General features: G+C 41.9%; 1 non-coding gene across 1 annotated transcript; it reads right to left on the bottom strand.

Annotated features, from left to right (window-relative positions):
- Nucleotides 1-12,260: 12,260 nt before the first annotated feature.
- Trnas-cga lies at nucleotides 12,261-12,335 on the bottom strand. The gene has a single exon. It is a non-coding gene; the product is annotated as a tRNA-Ser (tRNA).
- Nucleotides 12,336-19,401: the final 7,066 nt, after the last annotated feature.

Here is a 19,401-nt window from a genome sequence, read left to right on the forward strand (position 1 = left end):
AACATCCAAGAGAAAGTAGAGCCTCTAGTTGAAACAAAAGTAGACGAAAACGTTTTCGGTCTTAAAACGGAGATCGTAAACGAATGTCAACACGGAATATCACAGTTGAAAAAGGCAGTTTCAGACACTGAAAGAGATTTAGGCGAGAAAGTTACCGGATGTGTACAAAAGTGTGAACAAAATACTTCGAAAATTCAAGGCAAAATTTTCGATCTTGAGAGTAAAATTAAAGATAGGCCTGGTGTTGTCTATAATGGTACACCACTTACGAAGCTATTGGAAGGTGAGGAACGCTTCGATCCCGCCAAGAAACATAACGGATGGCATCCGTTAGATTTCATCAAAAATTGCAAGAGGATGTTTCCTGAACACTTGTCTGGTCAGGAAAAAATAAACGTAGTAATTAGCGCCTTAGCAGGTGACGCTAAGCACCGGGGAATTAATTTGAATACCGAAAAAATGACGTTCGAAGAATTTAAGCAAAAGTTTACGGAAGAATATTGGTCCAAACAAAAACAGGATCATTTGTGGCGCGAGTTTATCATGGCCAAACTTCATGATAACAGGGGCAGGAATTCTTTGAAAGATTTCTGCGAATATTGGTACCAGAAGTTGACGCATTTAAGAGGAAGAAGATCCGATTCAGAAATCATCTGGGAGCTATATAAAAAGCTTCCAGAAGATTCAAAGAGATACGTGGGAAGCAATCATCGCAGCTTCCAAGCATTTCTCGAAAGGGTCGAAGACGAAGACCACTGGCGCGAAAGTCGTTCCAATTATCAAAATTTTGGTAACACAAATAATCGTAATAATGACGAGAGAAATGAGGGCGATGGGTTTCGCGTCAATATGATACAGAGAGGTAGAGGCAGAGGAAGAGGAAGTTATCTAGGTCGCGGTAGAGGGTACACCGCGAAAATAATAACGACGCGGGAAACTGATTTCCGCGAACGTTGTGGGCCAAACGGAAGCGGACAGTACATACCGGCCCCGATTTTAGAAATGTTACCGGACTGACAGTAAAGTTATGAGACAGGTTAGAGACAGGCGTGGAACGACGCAACGTGTTGTTGCGAAACAAGTGTCGAGTGCAAGCGCGGATGAGTCATATTCGCCGCGCAGAGCGATACTTGTTAACAGGCGAGTGGAGCATCAGAGGGCAACGGCCCTGCCTAACAGAACAGCTGTTCAGAGAGAAGTCGCTAGCGATGAGGCAGCATTAGGTACGAATATTGCCGTAAGAACTGGTGAATACATAACGAGTGATAATTCCGTGGTGAAGGAAATAGTAGATAAAACAGTGGATATACAGAGAGGTGCGGTTAGCGGTGTTAGCAATAAAGTAAATGGCGAGAATGAATTAGCAGAAGTAACTGATTGGCGTGTGCAGATCGACGATCTGTACAAGGGACTCAAGCAATGTGAGTGGGAGGATTTTACGAAGGAGTATGAGGCAAGGAAGTTAGTAAGTGAAAAAGGAGATAGTAGGGACGTCGATAAGGTGACGTGGCTCGAGTTTAAAGAGGAGAGAGTAAATAGCGCCGCGCAAAGTACGCGTGCTGCCGATAGGACAATGATTAAAGATAGGAAGGAATTGGAGGATGAAATCCTAAGCATTGACGAGGAAGTAACTTCTGTTAATGATCCGCCAACAGTACACGCTGCTACTGAAAGGCACCGTGGGGAAGGGGCAGGTAATTACCTGAAAGTAATTGAAGTCCACGAGGATTACACTAAATACGAAGTAACAGTAGATGTGAGTAAAGCTGATAATAAGGCTGTTTTGCCAAAAGAGGATACTGAGTTAAAATCAAAGCCTGACGAAAATGCAGAGGAAGAACTTAGTGCCTGTCTCAGAAAAGCTTTTATGTTAGAACCTGAAAGCGATCCAGAATGGTCGGATTCTGACGATAGTTCAGATAACGAGTATTTCGGTACTAGTGAAAATAATTGGAATACAGCTAATTGCGATATTGTACCTAATGATGACGAAGTTTCAAAACAAAATCCAGATGTTGAGACTGAACACAGAAAGAAAGAACCACCTGACGACTCAGTGTTTATTTTGCAAAGAGTTCAAGTAAGTAAAGACTTTGAACCCCAGAAACCGAAAAAGCCGCCAGATATAAATGGTTCACAGGTCAGGAACGTATCTTGGGACAATGTCACAGTCGACCAAGGTGCGTTGTGGAAAAAACAGGAAGGGGCTTGATTTAGAGTCTGGGGCAGGTTTATATTGGACTTTGAGAACGTCATGAACACAGTACATCATGAAACTACTGGGTTCCCACCGGAAGAAATTTTGTTAAGCAGCAGAAGTAAAAGTTTAATTGAGGAAAAACTAGAGTTTCCACCTTGTACAAGCTTGAGGTTGAGTCAAAAGAAAGAATTAGTCAGAAAAAGGGAAAAGGGCAAAGCAAAAAGCTGAATCTAGATCTGAAAGACACGATAAAAATCTGAAAGTTTCAAAATTTAAAATTGGGGATTATGTTCTTTTAAAAACCCACGAAAAGTCTAGTGAACTGAACCATGAAATTTCCAAATTTAAATATATTTATAATGGACTGTATATAATACAGAACATTCCACACGATAATGCTTACTACCTGATCTACCTAAAATCCAAAAGACCTTTAGGTGTAAGAAACGTTGTGGACCTGAAACTGTATGTTCCTAGGAGTGAGTGACCTAAGTACACTCAGAAAGCAATTTGCAATAAATATGCTATATTTTATACTGAAACTATTTTATTCCAAATGTAACAAATCTTTGTAAATATATGTGTACCAATATCAGTGTGCTAATGTACTTAGGTGAGTTTCAGATTACCAAATGTACTGTAAATGTAAAGATGGATGGAGAAAAGGGCTGAAAAGAAATAGCAAATGCTGCAAGCCAAATAGAAGATGGGACTGCCGAAAACCAAAGTGGGCAGTATATGAGTCATAATATAAAGGACTGCATAAAATCAAAGAGGGCAGATAAATAGTCAAAGGAGAATTGTAAGTGTGGTACAGGAGATGTGATAAAATGATGTGAAATGGACTGCCCAAATCTGAATAATAGGCAGCAAAAATATGTAGTGAATTTTCTAAATATTATTGTGTGTTTTTTTTAGTAAGTAGGGAAATGGACTGCCATTCAATGCAAGCAGCAACAAATTGTTTTATAGTATGTATAGGTATTTGTATATGCTTTTGTAGTTAAGTGTTAGTGTTCCAGATTTTGAAATTATTTCTTTGAGAAATTTAATAATAGTGAGTAATTTGCTATTTAAATTATATTGTGATAGGAGGATGGACTGTGCCAAAGGCACTTACGTAAATGATAGGTAGATATTCTCGATACATTAAAAAGTATAGACCTCTATAATGTGAGTGAAAGGGAGTTTGTGGTATAAAATTTTATCATGACACATTCATGCAAAGATTCAGAACCCCTGTATAAATATAAAGTTCAGTGTTCCCATCAAATTTGCACTTAGTGAAATTTACTGGAAACAGGGGCATGTGTAACAACAACAACGCTGTACTATTGTACATATAATAATTTTTTTCTTCTGATTTTCGATAAATTAGTGTAATCGATGTTCTGATTTCATTTCTTTTTCTTTTCATGTCATTGTGTTAAGAAAACTGTAAACAAATTTCGATGTGAATTTTAATGTTTATGTCAAATTTCAAGCAATATTGCAATAGAATTGAAGTTTAGCAAGTGTTGAGACTGCTGTAAGATGTTAAAATTGTAATTGTGCGTCTGGTCCATACGTAGGCAATGTATTAGAATATGTAGAATGCAAAACCTCTGGTGAATACCCTGTCTGTAGGGGAGCGGTAAAAGGTGGATGGCAGGCGAGCGCGGGAAAATGCACACGGGCGCTGCACGGCATAACGGGCTCAGCAGTAGTAGTCGGAGTTGGGCATCGGTCTGAGAAACACGTTCTGGATCGAGGAGGCTCTCCTGGAAAACGTGATTTCGTTGAGCCTCGGATGTGCCGTTTCCGACGCCCATACAGCATGGCAATATTCCATAGGCACTAAACTGAAAAGTATTGCGACGCTAAGAAGAAGCAAAGTGCCGATACATTAAGAGCCATTGCTGTGATTGTATGTGTGCTCTGTGCCTCGCCATCTCGCCGCCTGCCGACCGCCGCATCGATACGAACAGGTTGAAACTTTTAGTACTGTATTCGTGTGGACCAGTGTTACTTTTGTTCCATACTGTTCAATAACAACTTAAATTTTACCAGAATTGCCCTATCAGTTAATTATCCTGACAACTAACCTAGACAGGGTCCTTTCCACATGTTGTGCAATACGAGTGTCCCGAAATGAAGATTTAAAGTTTATGTTAATAATAATTACTTGCAGACCTATCTATGTTAGAATGCTGTTTAAAGAACTTTGTTGTTAATGAATATATAGGTAAATAATATAGGTCTGACAAAGTTGGAAGATAATGTTGAAATTGGTTTGGTAATGAAGTTTAATTAATTTGAGACAAAAATAATGGTAGTTAAATGAGCAGGAAATAAGACAAAAAGAGTAGTAACTCACATATTGGAAATCTTGAGTGCCTAATGATTTCAATAACCAAAATTTTCAATACAGTGATCATAACAGTTTCAGGGTCCCCCCCCCCCCTTTTTTCTTTTCTATTCATTTGAATTATGAAGTGTACTGAACTGATTTGACCAGCAAAGTTAAAGTCAATATAAAACCAAAATTTATCAGTGTTTTACCTTTTTCAAAATTGACATTGTATGTATGTTTCGAAAGTGCTATTTCTAGGGTAACCTATGCCCGATTTTAATCAGATCAATAGACAGTACGAAGTTTGTAGTAAACATTATAGTGTAATGTTGTGTATTTATGGCTTGTCCATATTAGTACAGAAAGTGAAATTATTAGTTCAGTAGATTTTCTGGTTCTAAAATTTACCATATTATGCAGTATTATTACGTGTTGTTTGGCATGAACGTACATCAACTTGTACAGGGAAGAAACTTAGTTAATGCCTAATTAGGCTGGCGACCGTTTTATTAACAAATTGGTAGCATCTTCTGTGTTGTTTCTTGTCCGTCCTAGCGTGTAGTTGCACTTCGGACTTGCTTGACGTATCGTTGTTATTTCTGAGTGGGTGTAAGTCCGATTTTGCCTCCATTCAGGTACACGCGGTCAAAATCTATACAAAAATCCTTTCTCTTAAGGTGAAGCCCGTCAACTTACCATAGTACAGGCTTTAAAGAGTATCGTGTGCATTAGCGCAGCGTTACAAAATGACCTTGTGGATGACATCGGAAGTTCACTGAGGATTTTTGCGGATGATGGTGTAGTAACCGGAAGATTGTAACAATGGAAAATTGTACTGAAATGCGGGAGGATCTGCAACGAATTGACGCATGGTGCAGGGAATGGCAATTGAATCTCAATGTAGTGTAATGTGCTGCGAATACATAGAAAGAATGATCCTTTATCATTTAGCTGCAATATAGCAGGTCAGCAACTGGAAGCAGCTAATTCCATAAATTATCTGGGAGTAGGCATTAGGAGTGATTTAAAATGGAATGACCATACAAAAATTAATTGCTGGTAAAGCAGATGCCAAACTGAGATTCATTGGAAGAATCCTAAGGAAATGCAATCCGAAAACAAAGGAAGTAGGTTACAGTACTTTTGTTCGCCCACTGCTGGAATACTGCTCACCGGTGTGGGATCCGTACCAGATAGGGTTGATAGAAGAGATAGAGAAGATCCAACGGAGAGCAGCGCGCTTCGTTACAGGATCATTTAGTAATCGCGAAAGCGTTACAAAGATGATAAATAAACTCCAGTGGAAGATTCTGCAGGAGAGACGCTCAGTAGCTCGGTACGGACTTTGGTTGAAGTTTCGGGAACATACCTTCACCGTGGAGTCAAGCAGTATATTGCTCCTTCCTACATATATCTCGCGACGAGACCATGAGGATAAAATCAGAGAGATTAGAGCCCACACAGAGGCACACCGACAATCTTTCTTTCCTCGAAAAATTCGAGACTGGAATAGAAGTGAGAACCGATAGAGGTATTAAACGTACCCTGCGCCACACACCGTCAGGTGGTTTGCGGAGTATGGATGTAGATGTAGATGTAGATGTGGCCGACGTGGACACTACCGTGGCGGCGCGCGGTTGGGCGGGAGTTCAAATGTGCTCGCGTCAGCGACGGAGCCGAGCCGTCACAATATAGTTAGTCAAATGTTCTGCAGGGAATTTGTATTCTTCTGTTTATTTCCTTCGATATCCATAGAGTAGTTGGATTCAGTTACCATAGATTCTGAGATTTATCAGCTGTTTATATGATCTCGCATTTAATATGTGCATTTTTCCTTTCGGTATGCTGGCAGCATATTACTTTGATGCGACTGTAATTGATACACTTCCTTTAATTTTAAAGGCTTTTCCACTCTTCAGCAGTTGCCCTGTATCCCATTCGCCAGGTTTCACGATCACGGCAGTCTTCCTCTTTCAGATCTCTCTTCTTCATCATTCCAATTATTTCCGCTCTCCGTGTTAATCGCTGCCGTCCATGCTTCTTTATTCCTGGTGGATTTCGGCATTGCTCAGTTTGACGTACATGGCCATACCACTCAAGAGCTCTATTCTCAGTTCTCTGCACGGCTGGTTGTTCCACATCCATTATCTCTCTAGTTTCCTCATTTCTTCTCCGCTCTATCCTGGATGTCCTGGCTGTCCTCCTTATTCCATCCATCTCTACTGTCGGTACTCTGCTTCTCTGCTGTTCCTCTGCTTTCTTTCTTTCTTTTGCTTGTGCCTGTTTTCCCGCAGATACGCAGGGTCGGCATGGTTAATCAGATGTGGCAATGTTAGTTGAAGGGGTGGGCCGATACCTTTCCTGCCGCCACCCGTACTCCCTGCGAAGGAATTAGTGTACCCCAACTGTCTGCGACGAGCGTAAACCATGGAATTGTGCAAAAGTGTTCAGATGTGGGGACCAGACCGGGATTCACCCGGGGGGGGGGGGGGGATGTGGAAAACCACCTAAAAACCACATCCAGGCTGGCCGGCACACCAGCCCTTGTCGTTAATCCGGCGGGCGGATTCGATCCGGGGTCGGCGCGTCTACCCGAGTCCATGAAGTAACGCGTTAGCGCTCTCGGCTAACCTGGTGGGTTCTTCTGTTCCTCTGCATCCTACATTAATTCGACTTCTTTTTGCAGAATCCTTTGCTTTGTTTCTTTTTATATTGCCCGGCACCACGGAATTCCATTAAGCATTTTCATTGATCCTCTTGCTGCTGAATCCTGAGTTTCCTATCTGCTTCATAGCTTCCCGAGGAATGGGCAATCGATCCTAAGTATTGAAAATGCTTTACAGCTTTAACAGTTCTTTTCAGCAGTACAGTACCCCTTCCATCTCCTCCATAAACTAGATATTCGGTTTTGCTCACATTTATTCTAAGCCCGCCTCGCTCAAATGCTTCTATTAACTTCTGCATCATAATTTGACATTCTCTCCACTTTGTGCTATCAGTACCTGATCATCGGTGAATAATAATGAGTAGATGGATGCAAGCGGGGAATAATTCCCGTACCTCCGTTCCAAAATATATATTTTATGTACATTCTGAACAGAGTCGGCGACATAATGGAGTCCTGTCTGAGTCCTTTCGATGTTTGGAATGGCACTCTAAACTTTCTCTCTACTTTAACTGCTGCCTAGGATTGGTGATATATTTTTCGAGTTAGTGATATTTGTTGTGTTTCTATACCTATATTTTTCATTGCTTCCCATAACGCGGTGATGAGTATAGAATCATACGCTTTTTCTAAATCCACTGATATTAGATGTGCTTCCTGACCCATAGAATACGTCTTCTAACATACCTGCCTAAGACTAAAAATATGATTTTCCAACCGTAAAATCTGCCTGTTTCAGATTTACTTTCTAAAATTTTCTGTATAAGTTCTTCCAACGGTTAGTAATGCTTATCTGAGCTAGAAGTAAGCTGTAAAAAGTTGTCACCGAAACGCAAGTGTTTCGATAACGTACACATCAATGTATCATCAGTCACTAATGAAGGGACAAGCGACTGGTTCTCACTAACTGTTCAGTCGTTTTTTGTAGTTGAATGAAACTAGTCTCTACTGTTACGTTAGCTACAGGAATGGTTTTCACTCACTCTCCAGGTCCGAGTGGTTTCACACAGTGTGAGAGAAGTCTCTGTGGTCTTACTTGTTCAGCCTTTTCGGTTGCACGTGAACCATGTATAAGTTGCCAACATTTTTAGACGCGAATCACGTATCTAATTTCCAGGAGAGGCAAAAAAACTCTACATATAAAAATGAAGCATTTTCAAAATTCGTGTATTTGTTTCCTTAAACACGAATTTTTCGTCCTGCTGCGATTAAATAACAGTTTTTGGCTGATTTTAAAAGCTTTGTTACTGATGCTTCATTGTAAACTTATCATCGAGACGAAAATAACTGTTACGTTTTCACGACTAAACGGCTGCACCGATTCTGATAAAATTTGATATGGAGATAGCTTGAACGCCGAGGAAGAACGTAGGCTACCTAAGAAAGTGTGCGAGATCTGTTCAAAAAATTTCGGAAGATTTGTAATTTCGCTCCAATGGTGAGTTGGAGCGAAATACGGTTGGCACCTCTGTACGCGCCTGTGTTTGATGTGTAACTGCCAGAAGTTTCATTGTTGTATGTCTGTTAGTTATTGTTCAGTACTGTATTGAGTAGAACGCTGTGTCGCAGAGTTTTCGAATTTCGAAATGGTAGAGTTAGAGGACAATGCGTCTGCATTAAATTTTGCGTCAAACTCATGAAAACCTTTACAGAGACTCACCAAATGATGCAGGAAGCCTTCCGCGATGAGTTTTTAAGCCGTACTCGCTGCTCGAATGGATCACACAGCTTAAAATGGCTGGACATATGTTGAAGATGACCCTCGTTCAGGGCGCCCTTCGACGTTTACCGACAGCGGTCATGTCAGGAACGTCAACGAAATTGCGCGGCCAGTCCAAGACTGTCTGAAAGGTTGCAGAAGAATGTAACATTTCAGTCGGATCATCTCATGAAATCTTGACGCTGCATCTTGGAATACATATTCAGGTCAGGTCAAGTGTCAAAGCCATGTGGTAGTTTACTTTGAAGGGACGAACTATCAATGGATGATACTATCGGGACGTGTTGTGATGCCTGTGAGAAAATGTGAGAGCTGCCCGAAATGTGGCGAGACAATTCATGGCTCTTGCATCACGATGACGTATCCACACATTCATCCCTATTGATGCGTGACTGCTGCACAAAAAACGAAATCACTGTGCTGCCTCATCTTCTGTACCGTCTAGACCTACTCCTTGCGGACTTTCGTTTATTTCTAAAGCTGAAAACCCCGTTGAAAGGACGAATATTTGGAATGATAGATGATATTAAAAAAAATTATCAGGTGGTACCTTACGCGATCCAGCAAGAGGCGTACCAAGACTTTTCGGGCGTGGAAACGGCTTTGGGAGCGGTGTATCACGTGTGGAGGAGAGTATTTCGAAAAGACCATGTACAATAAGTCAAAGGTAAGAGTATAAAAACTTTGTGGACTAAGTTCCGGAATTTTTTGCAGAGACATCGTATTTATTGATTTGAAGAATTTAACGTGAAATATGAAACAACAATTACTTTTACGAAAAGCTATTTACTTTTTGACTTTTGAACTTTATCATATTAATAGTGAAAATGCTTTAACTGTTTGTTATATTCCACATAATACGATTCAACGTAATAAATGCAACGCTTATACAGTCCTTTACGTGTTTAATCCACACTTCTGTACTAATGCCAGTAAATCACTCTGTTACGTTTTCACGACTCTACCGCTAAACCATTTCCGATGGTATTTGGTATGGAGATACCCTGCGGAAGACCATAGACTACTTTAGGAAGTTGTACCTTTTTGAGTATTATTAACGGTTTTAAACATGATATACGTGAGTCGCATGCAGATGACGCTGGCGCGATGTTCCACCAATGTTAGTGTTCATACAATAATCCGTGACGGTGCAAATACAAAGTTATTGCACTCGTTGTTTATGGTACTGAGTTGTTACACCATCTGCCATTTCTGGAAAGTTTTGGTGGAGACATAGCAATACAATCGGACGGTAAGGCCGAGAACTATATTTAAAACTATTACAACAAGCTCGCACACGAATGTCTGATTTAGCGCATGGCTCTAAGAGAGCTCAGGCTGCGAAAGTTACACGACTCCAACAAACCTCAGAGCAATCTCATATCCTCCGGAAATTGGATGCAGAACGTCACGCGGCCTTAAGAGCTGCAGACACACTAGAACAGTCACGAGCCCGTCGCATTTTAGACGCGAGTCTCTTACAGCTTCCGAGATGCTTCAAGACAGCGTCATGTAAAGGCTGTACTAAAAACAGAGAAGCTTTCGGAGAGGCTGCGTTTGATCATGCTCTATGAACTGACTATGATCGAGCGAGGTGGCGCAGTGGTTAGCACACAGGACTCGCATTCGGGAGGACGACGGTTCAATCCCGCGTCCGGCCATCCTGATTTATGTATTCCGTGATTTTCCTAAGTCGCTTCAGGTAAATGTCGGGATGGTTCCTTTGAAAGGGCACGGCCGCACTTCCTTCCCCATCCTACCCGAATCCGAAGAGACTGATGACCTCGCAATTTGGTCTCCTCCCCCAAATCATCCCCAACCCCCAGCTGACTATGTAAATCATAAATTAGTCATGGAAAGGGGATGGATCAAAAATGTAGGCACTATAATGCATTAAAATGGAAGGAAGAAACGGTCGTTACGGGTTGCTCTGGTTGCACATCCAATACTAGGTGATCCAGGGGAACCCCTAGAAGATCTACTTCTGCACGAATGTAATGAATCGAGGGATTTTCTAAAATATAATTAGAAAATATAATGCATTATTTCATAGTCGGCAAACAGCAAAATAATGAAAAACACATTCATTATATACTTATATGCCCGCATTGCATACACTTTTATAGATACGTCACTAAATCTCTAAATACGCAGACGTTTTGTAAAATTACTATATTACTTACTCACCATCGCCCATTATAACAAAGCTACTGATATGCGAGGGAAGCAGCGACTAACAGCTAGTTTTTAAATAAACGAACAATTAGTTTTTTATTTAAATTCTCCCATTAGTTTACAACGAGTGCCGATAATTACCTTTGCTGATGAGACTCGAGCAGGAAGCATACGTAATACAATATTTCTTCTGTTGATTCGTAACTTACGCAGTTGATTTGTAAGCGTATACTGCCATTTGTCGGAAGTATTTTTGGTGAAAAATATTCGTTTTCATTCGTCGTCATCATATTACTTTAATTAATACAGATTCAGAACATGAATCGTCCATGGCGATACTGTATATCAGATTGGATTTGTCTCGGCAAGTCTTTATGCAGTCATATGGGGTCTCGCTTTACTATGCCACGGAATGTCTCGACATTTTGATCCGGACATGCAGTACACTGATAAGTAAATGCGCTGTTCATAAACATGCACGAAAAACTGAACTAATAGACACTTATTGGCAAGAAATAGAAACTTATTTTTTTAACAATGTTTTGATGAAGCGGACATTGGTAACAATCTTGCAGCTGTACTAAATTTATAAGATTTATTTGCAGTTGCAGAATCTTTGTGACAGTAACTGCATTATGTATGCCGGTATTAGCTATTGGTGACACAGAAATTTGTGCCAGACTGGACTCGAACCCGGACTTCCTCCTTCTCACGAGCACTGGCTTTAACCTCTTCAGCTGTTCGAGCACGCTTCCAGCACTAACGAAAACTATCACATGTCATACTGTCTACGATCACGTGACTCGCAACTTAAACTCAGATTCGCGCCACAGGATTTGTCTCTTGCAACCCTTTGGCAAGAATGCACGTGAAGTTGCGAGTGATGGGGTCGTTGACGCTGCATCGCCAATGACACCCTAAGACCGGAGCAATTCGGCTTTAGGAATTACCACTCAACAACACAACAACTCACCCGCGTAGTAGAACATATAACACACGGCTACAACACGAACAAAGTCGCAGGGACAGGATGTCCTAGACATCGAAACAGCTTTCGACCATCTCAGGCACAACGGCCCTATACGCAAACTAAACGATGCTGGAATGAGATTTTCACTCTGCAGCGGAGTGTGTGCTGATATGAAACTTCCTGGCATATTAAAACTGTATGCCGGGCCGAGACTCGAACTCGGGACCTTTGCCTTTCGCGGGCAAGTGCTCTACCAACTGAGCTACCCAAGCACGACTCACGCCACGTCCCCACAGCTTTACTTCTGCCAGTACCTCGTCTCCTACCTTCCAAACTTTACAGAAGCTCTCCTGGTTCGCAGGAGAGCTACCCAAGCACGACTCACGCCCCATCCTCACAGCTTTACTTCTCCCAGTACCTCGTCTCCTACCTTCCAAACTTTACAGAAGCTTGGTCGTAGTGGTTCCTTCTGCTTCTGGATGTTCTAAACACCGGATTCTGAAGACGCAGTGCTGTCCGTCATTTCCGCCTTGCCTGGGTTATTCCATCGTTGTGTTCGTTACCAGATGTTAAGTACATTTTGCAAGAGTGTTGAACTGCGTTTAAACTAGCTTGAGTTGCCATGCAGTTAAGTGAATACAACTCTTGGCTGCCTGTCTCGTCGGTTACGAAGTTGAGTGACTTTTCCCAGGCCGATCCTTGACGCACTGTCTGTCTAAAGTATTCTTGATTTATTATTACTTCTTTTGTAACTGGTGAAAACGATAACTGCTGTTTGTCATATGGAATATGGTTTGTAATACACATGAAAAGCTATAAAATGAATGATCTGTTATAAAATGTAAGGCAACATGTCTCTAAATGAGCAATAAATCAAATCAAATCAAAATCTTCCATTTGTCATACTGTCAACGACCCTTTAGTATATGTGGAGCCCCTCCACGCGCACACTGGCGTGATGGGCAACACAAAAGGTCTCCTGCCATCTCTGCATAAGGGTTAGTATTCACTAAAGTGAGGTGTCGCAGGATGTGGGTACTGCGATGTTTGCGTACGTCTGGTTAGGGTTAACCATTAATACGCGCTCATCTGGAGGTAGATTAGATCGAAAGTTGAACTAAGGGTAGCGGTTTGGAGGGCAGAGGAAAAAATGTGCAAAGGCAAGAACCAAGGAAAAAAAAACCTCTACGATAGCTTGGTCACTTTGTAAGAGCAGTAGAGGCCTGCGACAGAGCATGTAAGGGTAGGCCTTGTTAATAGTGGGTATCGTGCAGGTCGATACCTTTGACGCTGTGCGGTGGTGTTACCCCGCGGCTGCTGCTGGGTGCCGGTGTTGGCTTCTCGGTCGGTCAGCGTCAGCATACCTGTAACAGGTTCATCATCGTTTTATGTCCGATAGGTCATATAACGGATTTACAGTGTAGGGTAGTGTTGGTGGTTTGTTGGTGCTTTGCGGAGCGAGGTTGTCGGTTTCCCTGCTATAGCCTGCTGGTCGGCTTTAATAGCAGCTGGCATATCCCGTCGCTGTTGCTGATTTGCAGTGGCTTGCCGATGTTGTCGCTTGTGGGTGTATGTTAGCTTCCATATGTGGTTATGCTCTAACTAGTAGAGTCTTTGGCCGCATATGCTGTCACCTATGGTTGTGATCGTAGTTTCCCAGAGTAAGGATGAAATGATTGTTGCCGGCCGGTGTGGCCGTGCGGTTTAGACGCTTCAGTCTGGAACCGCGTGACCGCTACGGTCGCAGGTTCGAATCCTGCCTCGGGCATGGATGTGTGTGATGTCCTTATGTTGGTTGGGTTTAATTAGTTCTAAGTTCTAGGTGACTGATGACCTCAGAAGTTAAGTCGCATAGTGCTCAGAACCATTTGAACCATTTTTTTGAAATGATTGTTCGAGTGTCTCGGGCTCCTGTAGAGTCGTGTGGCGTGTTTTTTTGAATATTTCCTTGAGGCTTTCAAGGCGGTATTCATTATGAAGAAGCACGGTGCGTGTGTAGCGTTGCTAATGACGTGTAACACTTTTCTGTATGACCTGCAGGTGGCGCAGGCGTGTAGGAGCTGCGTAGTCCCAGATGGAACCTGCGTACATCATCAGAGGTCTAATCAGTGTCAATGTATGTGGACCGCGACGCCCTCCTATTCAGTGTGCTTTCCCTGTTGAGCATTGGGTAGAATTGTTTGAGGCTCGCGTGCGCTCTGTTGGCAACGTATTCGATGTGGTCCCCCCATGTAAGTTTTCGGTCCAGCCAGACATCGAGATATCTTACTTTCTCTCGGAAACGTATTGGGTGTGCATGTAGTTTTGCCTGTCGACAGTGTTGATGTTTGCTCAGCAGTTTCGGTCTGAATGTGAACATAACTTCTTCGCACTTTTTGTCGTTTGCTTTAATACGCCATCGTTCCAACGAAGGCTCGCAGTTCTGGTGCCGTCTGTATTCTTGCGCAAGAATGGCTGTGTCATCCGCATAGATGGGTAAGGTCGTTGAAACATGGGACTTAGGGAAAGCAGGATTTGGTATGGACGGGGCCTTACTCAGTTGCCGTTGGTTCCTTTTTTTTTTTGAATCACGTACACTTAATTTGAAACCAATTGCAAATGAGGTTGACAATAAGGAACAATTATCAAATTTGACCATTAAGACACAATGTCTAATAAAAAGATTCTTGAACAAGTTGCACTCACGGCTGAAGGCCTTATTGACCAGAAACTCAAATCATTTGGCTGCTGAAGGCCTGGATAGAAAATTCTTAAGAACAGTTAAACTTCTCCAAGAGATACTAAAATATTTTCTTAAAAAAACACTATCTTCAAAATTTCACTATTAAGAGACAATATCCAACTAAAAATTCTCTAGACAAATTGCATTCACAGCTGAAGGCCTTATTGAATAGAAATTCAATTATTTTCCGGCTGAAGGCCCCAATAGGAATAACTCAAAAACATTTTAACGGATGAAGGCCTGAATAATAATCCTTAAGAACAGTTAAACTTCTCCAACACTGAAATATTTTTTTTAAAAAAAAACACAATCATCACAACGTAATCAAACCAAGAGATTAAAAACCCATGAGATTTCAACCGAGCTCTCCCCGGCCATTGTCAAGTGCATGACTGCCGTGTCGCCATGACCACGTTGTTATACAGCCTCGCCGATGGCTGTGGTGTTTTGTTCCTCGTCAAGTGTGGTAATGTTTTCATCCCACACCTGTCGCGCACACTTCAAACCTCGCGATGGCTAGGTCCCAGGCTACACTGAGCTGCAGACCGCCTTCCTAGTTGAATGGTTTTTCAGATTTTTCTTTCTACTGGTTCTTTTATGACGCTATCTCAAAATCCTTCATCATCATTACAGATGCTTCGTAGAACAGAATTCGGTGTCGATTTTCTAAAGAGTGTTCTGCCACGACTGATTTTTCGGGATAGCGTAGGCATGGTCACCTCTCGTGTTCTATCTGGCGTTGATCCACAGTGTTCACTGTTTGGTAGACATAGTAGCAGCCACACTTGATATGGTACTTTTCCCACTCCAGGTGTTCTAAGCCCTAGATCATCCTCAACATGCTTCATGAGCCATCGTATTTTCGCTGGGGGCCTGACCACTGATGGGATGTTGTCTCTTCAGGAGCTGGCTAATCTTTTCGACAGTGGGCTACAGTCAGGCAAAGGACCCAAGTATCTTGTTCTGTTCTTGCATTGTGTTTTCCCTATGTGTCTCGTCACAAGTAGTCTGCGATGCCTAGCGGTGAGTGCAGCCGTTTTCCGGAAGACTTTTAAGAGGTGGCTTTGTTCCAGTGGCCACCTCCGTCACATATGCAAAGTCTTCCCGGAAAACAGATAGAGTCACCACCAGGCATCACAGGGTACTTCTGGCGAGACACACGGAAAAAACACCACCGAGAAAGAGAACAAGAAACTTGCGGTTTTCTCCCGTTTGTTGCACCGTGTCGGGAAAGATTCTCATCGATGTTCAGGCCTCCAGCAAAAATACAATAGCTTATGAGGCATGTCAGGGATGATCTAGGGCTGAGAACTTCTGGCGTGTGCAGAACAGCATGTCAGTGTGGCTGCTACTATATCCGCCATCAGTACGTGCTGTGGAGCAATGCTGGACGGAACACGCTACGCCTACGCTGTCCTGAAAAATCAGCCGTGGCAGGACATGCTATAGAAAATAGACACCAAATTTTAGTCGACGAATCATCTGTCATTATGAGGACAGAGGGATTTTGGGATAGCGTCATTAAAGAAGCGGAAGAAAAAAATCTTAAAACAGTATCAACGAGAACGGCGATTTGCAGCTGAGTGTAGCCTGCGACCCAGACATCGAGAGGCTGAAGTGAGCGCCACGGACGCGGGGCGAAAACATTGACACATCTGGCGAGGAAGAGAGCTCCAGTGACGTCACAGCCAGCAGTGAGGCCATACAACGGCGAGACCACGGCGACACGACAGTCATTCACTACTTGACAATGGCAGAGGAGAGCTGAGTCGAAAGCTCGTGGGTTTTAACCACCTGAGGCGACTGGAGGCCTGAGAAGATTTTCTCTACGAATTAATTGAAAAATCTGTTTGATAAAATCATTTAATCTGCTGTATCTGAATACAGTGCACGCAGCCACTCACTCTGGAAAATACATCTAACTTTTTTTCACAAAAAGAAAAAGGCAATATAAATTACAAGTTTCAGGTACCGGTATGTATAGCAAGATATATTTCTACACAAAACCTTTACGTGACATGTCAGATGTTTGGTAATATAATTGTAGTTTTTTCATTGTTATTTCATGTTATTTCCAAATGAGGATAAAGTACGTCATCATATTCTTTCAGATGTCCACAACATTTTTCGAATGAGGAATTTCGGAAGAAACATTGAACTAGTGGCGTTTTTTTGTGGGATACTTTGTAAAACAGACTGAGAAATACTGTCTTCCGTATTTCCTGGTAGTCTGCTAGCACAGAATGTCTCTTTCGTTCCGCTTCAGCTCTATACTGTATCCCAAAATTCTAAGTAGCTCTTGAATTCAGTATCTCATATTATTTCTAATTGAACGCAATGTTTGCAAAACATTCCACGTAAATGTCAAGGTGACTTCTTCACTAGTCTTGTCGAAATGCAACATTGTCAACGCATGACTGAAAGGAAAGGCAAGTTATATTTGACATTTCCTGTCCGGAATTAGGAAAGATCGTACAAATTGTCTTCAAACAACTTACTACTGGTACACAATTTGCTTAGGATGTAACTGTTTCAGGTCTCATTCTCAAATATCACGGACACTTGTTGCGAAGCCATTAAGGAAAAAAAGATTCATAAAAGTGATCGTTGTCTCATTTGAGCATGAGAGACAAAATCTCGAAACTAGTAATGTCTGAAAATGGTATATTGATGAATGTTTGGAGGTAATCTAAATCACATTTTAAAATTTGATCACTCACTTAATCTGCTTCCACCATCATGATAAATGACACCGTAGAATGCTGTAAAAAGGCGACCTACAAAATAAAAGCCGTGCCGTCATATGGTTAAAGCTTCTTGAATATATCTGCGCCGCGGCGGCTGGCGCTAGGGTGTTCGACTTTCATCGCTGATATCGATATTCGGCTGTCCTGCTATCTTTGACTGCTCCCCGGCGGGTTTTCCGAGCGAAACTGTGACGAGTGAGTCTCCGGTCGGCGTTCAACGAACCACCTTGTGTTGAAAACAAACCCGCGTCCCTAACCGTGGTGCATGAGCCTCTCCGTACTCGCCGTCCTTGACTTTCGGCGCGCGCCGGATGTACGGTGCCGCTCAATGGGCGCCTTGACGTGCAAAGTTGTGGTGGGTTCGTCGTCTCGCGCTGAACAGCTTCCCAGATCGTAATTAGCAATCTCCAAGTTACGTGTGACTTTTATTCTGTGTTTAACTAAGCAGATTGTTGAAACTTATTATGGCGTGGGTAGCTGCCGGAGATGATTCTAAACTTGGTTCCACAGTGGCTATTTTAAGGAGGTTGATGTTCCTCATTCCGTTTTGATCAGCCGTGGAGTGTGTGTTTTAAGTGGTTTTCATGCAAATTTTAACTTGTTTTGGGACGTATTGTCCGATTTGGGACTGGCTGCCATTGTGTACGTGCCCGACCGCCGTAGAGTTAATGGTGTAATCATTTGTCACGGCAGCATTTGGTATGTTTATTTAATGTTGAAAGTGCCTTAAGGCAACTGGAAGTGATCTCTAAATTTCCCGCTAATTTACTGGAAGACGGGTTATGTTGGAGTATTGCTGTTTAAGAATTTGGGCTGTGATTTGACCTTGCTTTCATTGCAATCTATTTGCGCTGCAGGACATTTGTTAAGACTGCTCGTTCCCTGGCGTCGGCGCGGTTATGGATTGTCAGGACCGCTCATTGTGAGCCCGGTCGGATTATATATAAATATATACCACCTGCTATGTGACCCTGTGCCGTGGGGAGTGAACGCTCGTATTGGCTGCCGGCCGTAGCGTTATTGCTTCAAAATACAGCCATGGGCCTTAACGCTCTTTTCTAAAGTTAAGTGCAATTTGGAAATCTTTCTGAGTCATTATGTCTATTAATTAAGTGAGGCCACCTTGTTAATATTGGCGTTTCTGTAAGTCAATTTACTAGTTGAGTTATTACTAGCTCTTCTTATTTAACAATTATGTTAATGATTTGTGTATCTTTAATGAACGTGCAATTTGTTATTATTCCAGCTTGCAAGTTTTGCGACCTTGGTTGGCCCACTTCGTATTTGTATTTTTAGTATAAGCATGTTTCACTGTGGACCTTTAAGTGGGCAGTTGTTTTTCTTATTAAGCTTTAAGATCTCTTTGTTCTGTATGAAGTTGTGGTATTATGTGGCTGTGTAACTTTGGCTGGAAGTGTGTAATGTTACCAGTCTCTTGAGACATGGTTAAACAAGAACGATGGTTTGTGATTGATTATTCACCGTGCCTACTGTCAATGATTTTGGTTGGGGACGCAAAATAATATGATTCTTATTCGTGTTTATGTAATTCAATCAAAGTGAAGATTTTTATATTGCATCAGTAAGAGGGCAAATGTCTGAATTGAAGTTTACAATAAAGTCTGTTTTGAGTTAAATTAAAATTGTAAACAAATACAATCTTGTCCATCACAAGTGATCTCGGGCTTCCTATTTCCTTTAAATAACTGTGGTGAGATTGTAAATTTGATTTTCTAAAGAATTGGGTAATACCACGGGTCAATATCTGTTAATTAAATTTACCATCTGTAAAAATTATAACACCAAGAAGGATACATTCCCGTAACTAAACTTAATATCACAGGTTGGATACATGATAATACACACATTT

Source organism: Schistocerca americana, chromosome 6 (genome assembly GCF_021461395.2).
Source record: "Schistocerca americana isolate TAMUIC-IGC-003095 chromosome 6, iqSchAmer2.1, whole genome shotgun sequence".
Lineage (NCBI taxonomy): Eukaryota > Metazoa > Arthropoda > Insecta > Orthoptera > Acrididae > Schistocerca > Schistocerca americana.